The sequence below is a fragment of the Orussus abietinus genome, unplaced genomic scaffold, assembly GCF_000612105.2.
Source record: "Orussus abietinus isolate OABI.00-Male unplaced genomic scaffold, Oabi_2.0 scaffold18, whole genome shotgun sequence".
NCBI lineage: Eukaryota > Metazoa > Arthropoda > Insecta > Hymenoptera > Orussidae > Orussus > Orussus abietinus.
In genome coordinates, this window is record NW_019396011.1 from 1,157,295 (window position 1) to 1,169,763 (window position 12,469).

The following is a 12,469-nucleotide window of genomic DNA, read 5'->3' on the forward strand; positions in this document are numbered from 1 at the left end:
ATGGATTTTCAGACGCCCTCCACTTTTAGGACAATCCGACGTATTCTGGGTCAAATGGTAACGCGGGGTAAACTAGTCATTAAGGGAGGCACCGGTACAGGTGAGAGATTTCGTATTACGGTGGCGAGAGATACGCCGCTATCTCCTGCGTGAGCTGCGACCTGCGCCCTGAATGCGAAGGTGCAGTTTATCGTTTCATTTATATGTTAATGTCGGTGCAGCTGCAGCGCCGTCGTTCGCGTCTACCCTCGAGGGGAGACCCTCGGCCCTTTGGGGGTAGATGGCCGATTCCACCCCAAAAATTGATTTTTAAATCAGCCTCCGATCCTCTAAACGCCGGACGGGGTCCCCTTCTTCTACATACTCCAGACATTTATTAAAGAATCAACTTTAGTCGATGAAATAATTCATGAAGAGGGAGGCGGAATCAGCTGATCCGCAGGGTCCTCTTTCGTACGTACTCTGAAAATGTATCAATAAAGTATATTTCGCTTCGGTCGATGAAATAATTCAAGTCGAAGGTTGTCTCAATATTCGTTTGTCACATGTTTAAGGTGATACGAAAGGGGTAATTTTAAAAAATGCAGTTTCCCGGTTTTATAAAATAATTCACGATGCCGAAGGGAGAATCTCGGATTCTCGGATGGCTTTCCTCATGGTCGGGGGTAAGTTCGTCGGCTTCGAGTTTGCGTTTACCTGCGTTTACAGTGGCCGCCATTCGGCAACAACTATTGACAAAGTTCCCTTGGCAAACGAGCCGGTGCCTGGCCAGCTCGGGGACGACGCGAGAGCCAACAAACTTGGCCATCTTGCCCGAGTGCACAGGTGCACAGGTGCACAGGTGCACCCGGCAGTACTGCTCTTCAGGTACGTGCACTCGTCGGGAAACGAGGTCCTCGGGACGTCCCGGCGATCTTCCGCACTTTATACGCCTCGAAGAAAGGATCCCCTCGGGATCATCGACGAGGTTCGATCAATTGCATTCGGTGGAATCGATACCACTCGAGATATCGAGTATTTGCGCGAGCGCGAATCGCCCAGGGCACACAGGAATCGGGAAATCGGTCCCGCCTGTTTGCGGAGGTGCCGAAGAGGTACTCCAAGAGGATTACTCCCCGGTCCCGTTTTTCGAAAGGAACCCGACGGTTCCCTCTCCTCCCGGGAAAGGCTTTCCACGTCCGGCAGCTGGGAGGAAACTTTTAACAACCCCGAAGAAGCAGGTCCTTTACCTACTCGTCCACGGATGTATCGATTCGAGACTTCCCCGTTCCCTCTGGAAAATGTCGGAAGCTCTCTTTGCCCCTTCCGGGCGGATCTCTCGGTGTAGTTTAAAAGTCCTGAACGGAAACGCGCAGTTGCGAGTATTTTTTTATACCCCCGGCGTGATTTCCACGCGGCGGGAAATCATTCTCCACGGGCGGCGTAATTTCGTAGCAGTTGGAAATACTTCCGTACTTCCGGCGTTCTTCTGCACCGCTGCAGGCGTCCTCTCGCACCCTCTGGGTAATCTCGTTCCAGGTGGAAATATTTTCATACTTTCGGCGTAGTTTCGTTACAGTTGTAAGTATTTTCTACGCCCTTCGCGTAATTTCGTTGCCGGTGCAACCCCGAAAGCGGGGCCGGGAGTGGCGCGAGTCGGACATCGAGGAGGGGTTGGAAAATTCGCCAGGAGGGATATATTCCCAGAGAGGGATCCATTCCACGCATTCCGTCGGGTGATGCCCTCGCAAACGAACCGTGGTGCCGGAAAAAGGGAACCTCGCTTCCAGAAGTAAGCCGGTTAGTAGGGGGTCGATCGGGTTGGGGGGTGGCCTCGACATGTCGGGGGTGGATACGCATTTCACGGCCTCGTAGCTCGTGAGCACGCATATTGCCCGACGTAAACGATCGCACTCGTGGCGGGACTAATGCCTCGGTATAATGCCGCAGAGAACCCGGAAGCGAGTCGCTCGATCCCGGAAACGGGGGTCACTTGTCTGGGAATTGCAGAATGGATGGGGCCTCTTCATGAGTGATCTTTATGAGCCATCTTCGTGAGCAATGTTTGTGAATGATCTTTGTGCGCAAAGTTCGTCAGCGATCTTCACGAGCAATGTTCATGAATGATCTTTATGAGCGATCTTCATGAGCAATGTTCATGAGTCGTCTTCACGAGCAATCTTTACCAGCAATGTTCATGAGCGATCATCATGGTCGCGAGTATGACAAGGTGTCCAATTCTTTACGGATTAAGAGTACATGGCGACAAAGAGGTCTCGTTTATGAAACTTGTTCGAATTGGGGGCACCGAAGCTTTCCAAAATTTCCAATGTCAATGCGGAGGCTATATGGAAGGTCCTCCTTTTATAACTAGGGGGGGTTTGCGTCTCTCCGAAATATGTCGCGACGATTGCCGAGCAATTACTCGAGGACCACCGGTCGGTGTTCGTAATTCGAGGAAACGGCATTGCGAGAGAACCCGCCGCGAGATCGATTAATCCTGAAGGGGCGATTCCGCGGTTTCGCCCATTTCGCAAGCGCCCCTTCAGGCTTGGGATATTAACGACCCCCCCTGAGGGTGGGATCTCGTGGACCCTGAAGAGCGAGGTGAAAATCGAGCCTGCGATTGATCGGCATCGATGTGTCTCTTCGAGACCGAATCTAGATATTCGAACGTCTTCCTCTTTTTCGGGTCTGATCGATTTTTTAACAGCGGACATGTTCCTTCTTCTTCCGCTGCGGAATTCCGCGCGCCCGTTCTTTGACGCGGCTTTCCATTGAGGAAAGGGGTAAAGAAGAGCGGCTTGGAGCCCGGAAATTCAAAGAGGAAGTTCGACCGAACTTTTCCGCTACTTTTAGGAGATGAAGAACTCGGATTGAAGCTTAGAGGTGCCGATCGCTTTTCTCTCGTAAAAAAAAGGGGAAAAAAAGAGAGAGAGAAAAAAAATCAGTAAAGATTGAAAAGGAACTTTGCAAATTAAGTCACAGTCGCAAGTGCAGTTCGCTGCTTTACCTCGACGAACGACAAAATGTCGGAGATGAAGCAGGTAGCTCCATCTGTAACTTTCTTCCCCGTAAAACCCGCATTTCGAGAGAAACATTAAGAAAACCACGTGCTTTAATATGAACAATTAATTATCCAAGGAATAGTACGAACCGTGGAATGAATTTATTCCCCCTAAAGTTCTCTCCACCACTTGTAGCTAATTTTCACACTCTACCGACAGTCGGTAACATTAATCACGTTTTAATAAATATTTGTCGCTTCAAGACCGCCTTTGAAATTTTCATCCCACGTGGGAATCGTTAATTTAGGGGGGCCGTCATTTTATAAATAAATATTTTCCATTTGAAATTAGTTACCACCTTTCCACCAGGTAAATCGAGGTGTAGAAGGTTTCTTTGCCGACCATTGTTACGTCCTCCCTGAATAGTAGATTCCTACCTAGAACCGACACGAGATAGGACACATCTTCGGGAAATTGATACGAAACTTTTGCCCTCGTATCCCTCGATATTGATAAAAATTGCACGATAAAAATGGGTGATTATTTTACGTACGGAGGATATTAAGAATGACTCTTTTTGGAAACCACATTTCGTCGTCCAGCTTTCGTTTCTACCTTCGAAGGGCCTTTGAGGATAATCGAAGGTTGTAGAATTAACGATCGAGCCGGGATGAATTTTGCTAACTCAATTCCGGCCTGCATTACGTGTAACGTCATAAAGGACGCTGATTATATTGCCATTCACGACGTCTCTTCGACGATACGCGACTGAAATACGTTTGAGCATGAATACGAAAGTCTCATGACTTGTCTGTTAGACCCGGTAAAGCCTTGAGACGGGACGAAGAACAGTGAGTCGTCTCATAAGCTAATGAAGTAATTCATTAAGGTGGCGTAATGATAAATCGTGAGCACTTTTAATCCGTACAGTTAAATTCAGTTCATTCGTTCGGTAGTAATTTGGAATGAAAAATAAGGAAAAATAGGGAGAGGAGAACTCCTTCAGCGTTTCACGGAGCTGTCACTTTGACAGTTCTGCCAACGTGGGGATCTTCGTGGTCTGGCAACGTAGATCGAGTGAGATCGGGATTTCGAGGAGAATCTAGAGCGGCACGTCTCGTCAACCCCTGGGAAGAGATAGCCTGCAGGGCAGGGTAGCTCTCGGTGCTCGTCGAGGCGCGCAAAGAGAGGTCGGGGGGCAAAAAATTCGGTTCGTTAACCGGGAATCTCGGAACTCGCTAGAGCCGGGATAATTGCGGGAGGGAGTGGAGGAGAAGCTGGACGGTCCCCCGTGCGGCGTGGTCCAGCAGCATCCGAAGAGGTCCCGGCGGGCCGTCGAGCCAGGAGATGTCTCGGGCGTGAGAACACGGGGTGTTAGATGTCGAGCCGTTAAAGAGCTCCGGCGAGTAATAAGTAACTGTAAGTCCCACTGTCGCCGGTTTTACCCGGGTCGGCGTTTCCAGATAGTAACTGTCGTCGGCGGGCAATCATCGGTTAGCCTACAAGGAAGGCGTTTAATACCCTTTAGAGCGGAGAGCGGGCAGTCGGGCGCTCATCGAGGTTTACGAGGCGCAAGAAAATCCGCACACAGTTAGCCTCGGCCGGGCTACCGAGAAATTTATACGCCGGCCCGACAATTGCGCCACCCCGATGCGTCGTCGGATGCTGCGCTAATTGGACCACCGGCCGGCGACGGCGCGGCCAGGACGCCGAGGAGCGGAAACGACGGCGTCCTTGGTCGGGACCCGACCGGGACCAGCACCTGCCAGGATAGCGGACGCCGCCGGACCACCCGGGGACGATCGATCGCAGGATCTTTGTGCGGATCTCTTGCGGCCGAGAGCGACTCCGGGACCGGCGACGCCGCTTTCAATGGGCGCGCGCCCATTCACCCTCGCCCCTGGGTGCTGGTCCCGGGAGATCACCCGATCTCCGGACATCCAGACTCTCCCGGTCCTCCCGATTCTCCAAAGGGACCCCCCTCCGGACCTCCCCTCCGCCAGAACGCGGCCGCGGGGCCACAAAGCCCGCGCGGACGGGCACGAGTCATTGAGTCCCCGTGAAATATTATACAGATGTTAGCCGGGAAAATGGCGGCTGGCGACCGAGAGGTCGGTTGTAAAATATTTAGGAGGCTCCCCCGCCCCAGTTGTAAAGCCCTCGCCTTCTTGACAATGCCTAGTGATCTTCCGCGTCGCCCCGACGCGGCACCCCGCGACGCGGAAGGTTTGCCGTCGCTCTTCGCGGTGGTCCTCGGATTCCTGCATTGTCTCCTGGGGTCCGCCATTTTCTATTCCTTTTCCTCTCCTCGAGAATTAAGCGTTACCCTCGCTTTTAAACAATTGTTACGGGGTATGGATCGAGGTGCGAGCTTGCCTCACCGGGCGTCGAAGTCTCCGGAGTCTCCCCAGCGCCCGCCCTCGCCGGCCATTAATAACTTCGCTTATTAGCGACTTTTCTCCACTCGTCGAGGGCCATTCTTTCGAGCGGATGCATTGTGCATTGCGACGCATCTGCAGCTCCGGTGCCCGCCTAATTTCACGGCCGGTAATGCCCCGGATCCGCTTATTGTCGCCACGCGTCGCCGGCGCTCTTCTCTCCACAATGGCCGCCGACCGCCCCCGCAATTTGGGTCTATTCAGGGGGCCGTCTCTCTCTTTCTCTCGACGGAGACCTCCCGTCAGGACGTCACCTGGACGTCGGCGCGCCTAGGAGCGAATTATTACAGGACCGAAGAAAGTCAGCCTCGAGTGCACTCGAGCCGGCTGCATTTTCTCCCTCGTAAATGAGCGCACCGGCCCGGGGACATGCTTAACGACCGTGCAAACGCGCCGGGTCGTTTGTCGCTCCGCGGATCGATAAACGAACCGCCTTAAAAACCCCGAGAGAGCTCGATCTCATAATCGCTGTCGAGCGCCTTTCACGTCGGCTCGACAGGTCGCGGAGAGAATCGAGAACTCCTGGAAGAAAAAAAAAAAAAAAATAAGAAATGGCACTGGGCTCTTCAGGGATTTCAAATTCAACCTGAAATTTTTTCCGCGAGATTCCCAATACCCCATGAAGACGAGGCCGACGTAGAAAGAGATTTCGATCGTCGAGGAAATAGTAATACAAATCATACTTATATGTTATGTGTATGTTACATTACACGTTACAAGGGTTATTTAACGGTTATATTAATGTTTCGGTAACCGTGTTTGGTGGGTTGGAGGAGGGGGGGCAGAATTTTGCCGTGTAAACGGGGAACCAGGATTTGCAGAGCCGAGGGAACGCCGAGGTCAGAGACGCCGCGCAAGATGGCGGCCAGGCCGGCGGAAGGAGTCGCGGGGCAAATTAACGCCGGGATCGGTTAAATTAATTAAGCCGATGGTAATTACGCCTAGAGCGGCCGGAGCATCCTGCTGTAAACGGCTGCCACCGGTTTCTTCTGCAACCCCGTCCTCTGCAGCCCTCCGATCGTTAAGAGTCGCGCCGCTCGGCCGAGTCTCCATTGACCGTTCTCCAGCCCGAGGCTAATGGCGCGCCTTTCTTCCTTCGGCTTGGTACCGTGCAAGACGTTTCTAAATTCCGCGATTACGCTCAATCGAATCGCAGCTAAGTTGCACTTGTCGGGGGCGAGCTATTTTCGGCACGAGGGCCCCCCTAAAACGGGCTCCGTTGACCTTTCCCCAGGGCTTGGCGAACGTTGCGCCGGCATTTTTCCGTCTCCTGGTACCGCGCAAGAACTTTCTAAATCCGGCGATTACGCTCATTGACTCGCAATAAAGGTGGACCATCAACGAGAGTCTATATCCCGGCCGAAGGGGCCCTAAAATCGGCTCCATTGACCGTTCCTCGAGGTCTGGAGAACTTGTCGGGATTTTTCTTTCTCTTCCTGGTACAGCGCAAAAAATGTACAACAAAGGTTTATTATCAGTGGGAGCGTGTTCTCCTTATCGAAATTCGATTAAATCGACGGACGGCAATTTCTGGGGCGGCTTGTCGAAAAATGAAGGGGGCAGGTGGGGGCAATCCCTCGACCGCACACGTAGCTCGCGGGGTAACAATGGTAATCGCTCGTCGGCTCGGTACAAGGAGGTTACAGAGGTAGGTACACACAATGTTGCTAGACGGGGTGGGGCAGTCGCAAAGAGCATCTCGCCGCGAGTTTCTCAAGCTTCTCGCGGCCTGGGGCCCATTCCGAGCACGGGGGCCCCGGGGCTCGAGGAGGGGCCCGTTTGTCGGACATACCTCGGGGCCACCCCGGCGTCTAATTGCGCGTAATGCACCGCGGCTCGACTGCCGGCGAGCTGGAGGTCGGGCGAAAAACTCGGGTCGCGCACAAGGCGAAACCGCCGGTCCGGGGGACGCGGTGTTATGTCCGGCACGCTCGGACCCACACGGCGTCCCCTCTGTAGGGCCCCTCTAGAGTCCCTCTAGGGTCCCTCTAGGGCCCCTCCGCGGGTCCCCTCCACGACCTCTCCAGGGCCCGGTCGAGGAATTTCGCGGCGGGCCCGATGAAGACGTACGATGGCCAAGGAGGGCCCAAAGTGGGCCCACTCGGGCCCCGGGCCTGAAAATCTATCGATACGAAGTGGCGATAGATTCGATTGACAAGGTTTTCTTGGGAAATGCAATGAAATTTCTTGGTTGGGACTTGTGGGACCGATCCAGGGTGATCAGGACGAGTGGGCCCCGATTTTCTATCGAAGGGCTTGAAAATCGACCGGCATGGAACATCCCTGAGAAGGGCGATGAAATTTCTTGGTGGGGACTTGTGGGACCGATCCAGGGTGACGCCGCGGAGTGACCAGGACGAGTGGGCCCTGGTTTTTTGTCGCCAGGCCCTATTATGAATAATGATTTATGTCTTGTCTCCGCGGCAGGCTGAGCCGTAGGGCGAGGAGGGCGCCTAATAACGGTCGCGTGTTGTAATGCCCCGCCATTATCCAGAAACCGACCGCCTAACAAGCTACCTGCTAATGATACACGAGGAGAGCCGATAGACGGTAACACGCGTGATCTCGTTTCGGTCCAGACCTCGGGGATCTCTTCGGCGGATCGCAGAAGGAGGCTGAAGAGGATGCCGAGGTCGAGGACGGGACCGACTTGTGATTTTATTCCTCTATTAATTGCAATACAAGGACATAGATATTCTTCGTTCAAGATTTTCCTCGTGATCCTCTGGAGACTTGGGACCGGAGATCATCCCCCGCGTCATTCCTGATAAGGATACTAATCTTCAAAATTCAACTCCAGTGTCTCTCGAAGGGAAAATTCTATAACTTTATCGATTTAATAAATCGCAGTCGTCCTTAACCCCCCTGGTAATGGCATATAAATTCCGGCGAGAATTCCTAAAAAAAAAAATATCGATCCTGGAGCCATTTTACCCATGAAGACCCGGACTCTCCATTCACGGTTTCTCCCGTTTACGTTATCCCTTCCATGGTGGAGGGAAAGGATATTGATTAATTATCGAAGGCACCGAAGGCCTTGAAGGATCTAATCCAGGCGTGAAACATCCGTTCGATGAAACGCGGGGTAAAAAGGACGAGCTGAACCGTTGGCAAGGATGAACGGCCCGATGTCCAGGACGAGGTTGGAAATACATTTCGCCGAATCGATATCGTTAGGAGCTGATTGAAGGCAATGGTACCCGGTTACCAAGGTGGTCATCCTTAGTGTAAAAGGCGAAAGAAATTCGATGTCCTTCGTTTAACAAGGATCTAAGGACCCGCCTGACCGAACCCAGGCTCCTCTCCTTCCGCTCGTGTTATCCGCGATCGTTACGATTATTCGTTACTAACCCTATCTCGGCTTTCTCGCGACGATCATTAAATGCATCACTCAACGGTTACGTCCGACCTCACCCTGGAAAATGATTCACGCTCTTCGGCGTCTAGCGGGATGCGTGATTTCCCGGTTACGCAAAGGAAAAATGAGAGCACTTCTTACGTCACTCCACCATTTCCGACTTTTTTTACCCTGACATAACCTACACGAGCGTTACCGGATTATGGACAGTTACGTGTCTTCCCTGGGTCACCGGTTACCTCTGTAAAAAGAGGATGAGTAAACCATGGAGCACCATTTCTTTCTTCTCCAGGACCTTAAAGAAAAAAAAACGGATCCCTGGAATAAAACCGCGAAACGCATCGGCGTTAATTTCCCGAGCAACGACATCATCGTACGATAGCTTCAACTGCCCCTCTTTCCTTAAAAGCAAAAAACGCGCATTTCCAATTGTTTTCACCTTGGCGTTTCGTTACACATTTTTAATAAAGGGGGGAGTAAAAAACGAGAATCAGCGAGTCGCCATTGTCCTCGGTAGCGATTTGGGTCGTCGGTAGCGCAGTGGGCCCGAGGGGGTGCCACCGAGGGGGCCCGGTCGCAGAAAAGGAAGTTTCGCAACCGGTGCCCGAAGCTTCCCCGAATGAATACCTATTACGGCCAGGGCACCCGGTTGCGGGGGCCGGGAGGGGAGCCGAGGGGCCCAGGGGGCCCGGGGGAGGCGCTCCCGAAAGGAGCGGCCGGGGGCAACCGGGGGGAGGAGGGGCGGAGATGACAAGTGGGCGGCAAGTTGCACAAAAGGAGGCCCGCAAAAGTCAATCAGTAGCGGAGCAATTACGCGGCCGAGTGACCGCTCCGCCGAGCGTGGGTACGCCAGAGGAGTTCGCGGGTGGCGACGGGTGGGGGGAAGGGGCCCTAGGGCCCCGAGAACGGAGGAGACGCTTTACGAGCCGCGAGATGACAGGGCAAGCGAAGCCCCGGCCACCACTTCCGGCCTTTTCATGGGCCGCCGCCACCCACCGCCACCCACCGCTCCGCCCCCCGCTCCCACCCGCTCACCCCTGGGCCCGGAGATGCGGCCCAATTTGACGCTATTCATTATCGGCGACTCTTCTCTTTTGTCTGATAAGAGCGCGGAGTTTGGTCAGGATTTCGGGTGACAAGGGCGCTTGCGTTTTAGGTTTGGGCCCTACGGCGGGCCCTTGAGGAAGGGGGCCTATCGGACAAGAGCTTTCCGCATCGGTGCAGGTGCGGCGATCTTCTCGCGGGCCTAATTCGGTCTGCTTGGGACTCGCTACGAGAAGGGGAAGGGGTCCTTGGTAATGGGGCCCCTTGGGCCTTAGGCCCAGGGCCCGTGTGCGCGACGCGTGCACCGCGTGCACTGCGCAATTACACCGGCGAGCTCTGGGCCGGGCCGAGAAAAACGCCCAGCGGTCCGGAGGCTTGCCAATTACCGGAGGGAGGGCCTCATCGAGGGACAGTCCAATTTGCCCCGGACTGGGCCCCGAGAGGGAGGAAGCCGGCGCGAAGGGTGTGGCGCCGGGATTTGCAATCGCGAATCGGGTTGCACCGTCCGACCGTGGAAACCGGACCTGCACGCTAGCCAGAGAGGCCCCTCCGCGTTTGCGTGTCCAGCTGGGCCCTAAGGCTCGTAATGAGGCCCCGCACGGAAAAAGTCGACGTACCCCTCGGACCGCACGGTGGTTCGTCCCGGGAGGGGGAAATAAATTCCGGAAAAATTAATTTCAAACCTCTTTCCTAACCGGGGACACACGTAAGGCCCATTTCTGGTTAATTCCCATTTTTACGACGCGGTCTTATGATCGCGAGGATTTCGGTAGAGATGACATCTTTGGACGAAGGTTTACGGACCACGTGGGGTGGTCGAAAAAGTAAGTAGCGATCGAAAATTCAGCGCCTTTGTCGGGCCCATTGGGCCCGAGGAAATGCAAAAGGCATGCGCCTGTGCAGTTAGCCCCGGCGATGCACCAAGTGAGAGTCTCCGGAGAGCCGCAAGTCTGGTGACGCAGACCGGGTCTTCCTCTTCGGCCAGACTTCCTGTCGGAAACAATCGTCGCGGATCGCGCGGGGTGCTCATTCGCATTCGTCTCCGATCGTCTCCTCGTCCTTGGATCCTGAAACGCATCCTTGGGAAAGATCCTTGCAACCCTGCGGAAGTTGCGCCGACCAAAGTGCATCGCTCTTTCATGAGCTCGGACCATCGACCACCGAAGATTCTTCGATTAATCTGAACTCTGATTATAGTTCATTAACGATTAATTGTGGTATCTTGCATGAAATCGAATCTGATTAATCTGACTCCTGATAATTTTTTATTAACTATGAATTTCGGTGATTGGCAGTCTTTGATAATGAACAATCGCTATGCGAATTGGGCCCCGTTGCTGGGACCTCCACCTGCGCAGTTGCGCTGCGCGCAGGGCCACCGACCAGCATTAATGAATGAAACCGCTTGGAATGTCATTGAGAACCGCCGTGAAAACAATGCAATGCCTCTCAGACGACGGCACGTACGCAATAATGCGTGAACGCTCCCATGCGCGTGCACGCGCGTGAGCCACGCCGGTAAACCGACGCTCTGCCCTAGGAACAAATTTTTGCTCCTTTCCAGAGACTTGATAAAAGAATAATAAGGGATAGTCTCCCTCTCAAAGGAACCTAGTGAAATGAAAAAATGAAGTGTTTCCGATTTAATTTGGAGTTTTTACGGGAAATTTTCCAAATTTGTAAAACTCAGGCTATCGGAAGGGAAAGAGAGAGAGAGGATAGCGGAGGTGGACGACACGCGTCGCCGAAAAAACGCGACATCTTGGCCAGCGCATCGACATCCGCAGGAAGAGGCAGCGGTCGTGCATATTAATTATGCTACTTGTCGATGCTAATAGATTCTCCTAATTAGCCAAGCGATGGAAGAAACGCGCCTTAGCGCCTCCGAGGACCCTCGGGCTCGAGGATATTGTCAGGACGACGGAGGTGGACGGAAACGGGGAAGGACACCCAGGGACCAGAGCACTCTCGAATTTCATAGTCCTGCGAGTTCGATTCCGCAAAAAGGTGCGATTGTTGTAAAAGGAAAATTTCCACATTACTGGGAAAGCTCACGAGGAGGAAAATTGTGGAATGAGCTGCGACGGCTGATGGAAAAAGAGACGAAGATGTTGAGGACATTCATGAGAGGAGGGGTGATATCAGGGAAACTGATATCAAGGATATCCAGACCGGGAAAATCGCAGAAAAATCGTAAAGATTAGAAACGATGGCGTGGAAAGTGACGCGGAAACTGGAAAATCTGGAGAGATTAGACGCGAGGAAGGATATCAGGGAGGGGAACAATGAGGACGGGGTATCAAAGGACAAAAGGAAAATGACGGAAGCGACTTTCGGATCGGGTTTCCGGATCTCTCGACGAGTCGGCGGTCGATTCGATTAAATCGAGGCTCGGAGTAGGACGGGTCGAAAAGAGTGCGGCGAGTTCCGCGGCGGAATTCCCGGCGTCTTTTTGCCCGCGATCGAGGCACGAAGCCGAAGAGCATTCCGCGCATCGCCATTCGGCGAAGCGACAGATTTTTGCGTCGACATGCTGCGACGACAAATTGCACATCTTGTAGTACACGGTTCCACCTGGTTCCACACGAGCGGAGGCTGGTGAGACTTCTGGTGCAGAGGAGGGCACATCCCTTCCAGGGTCC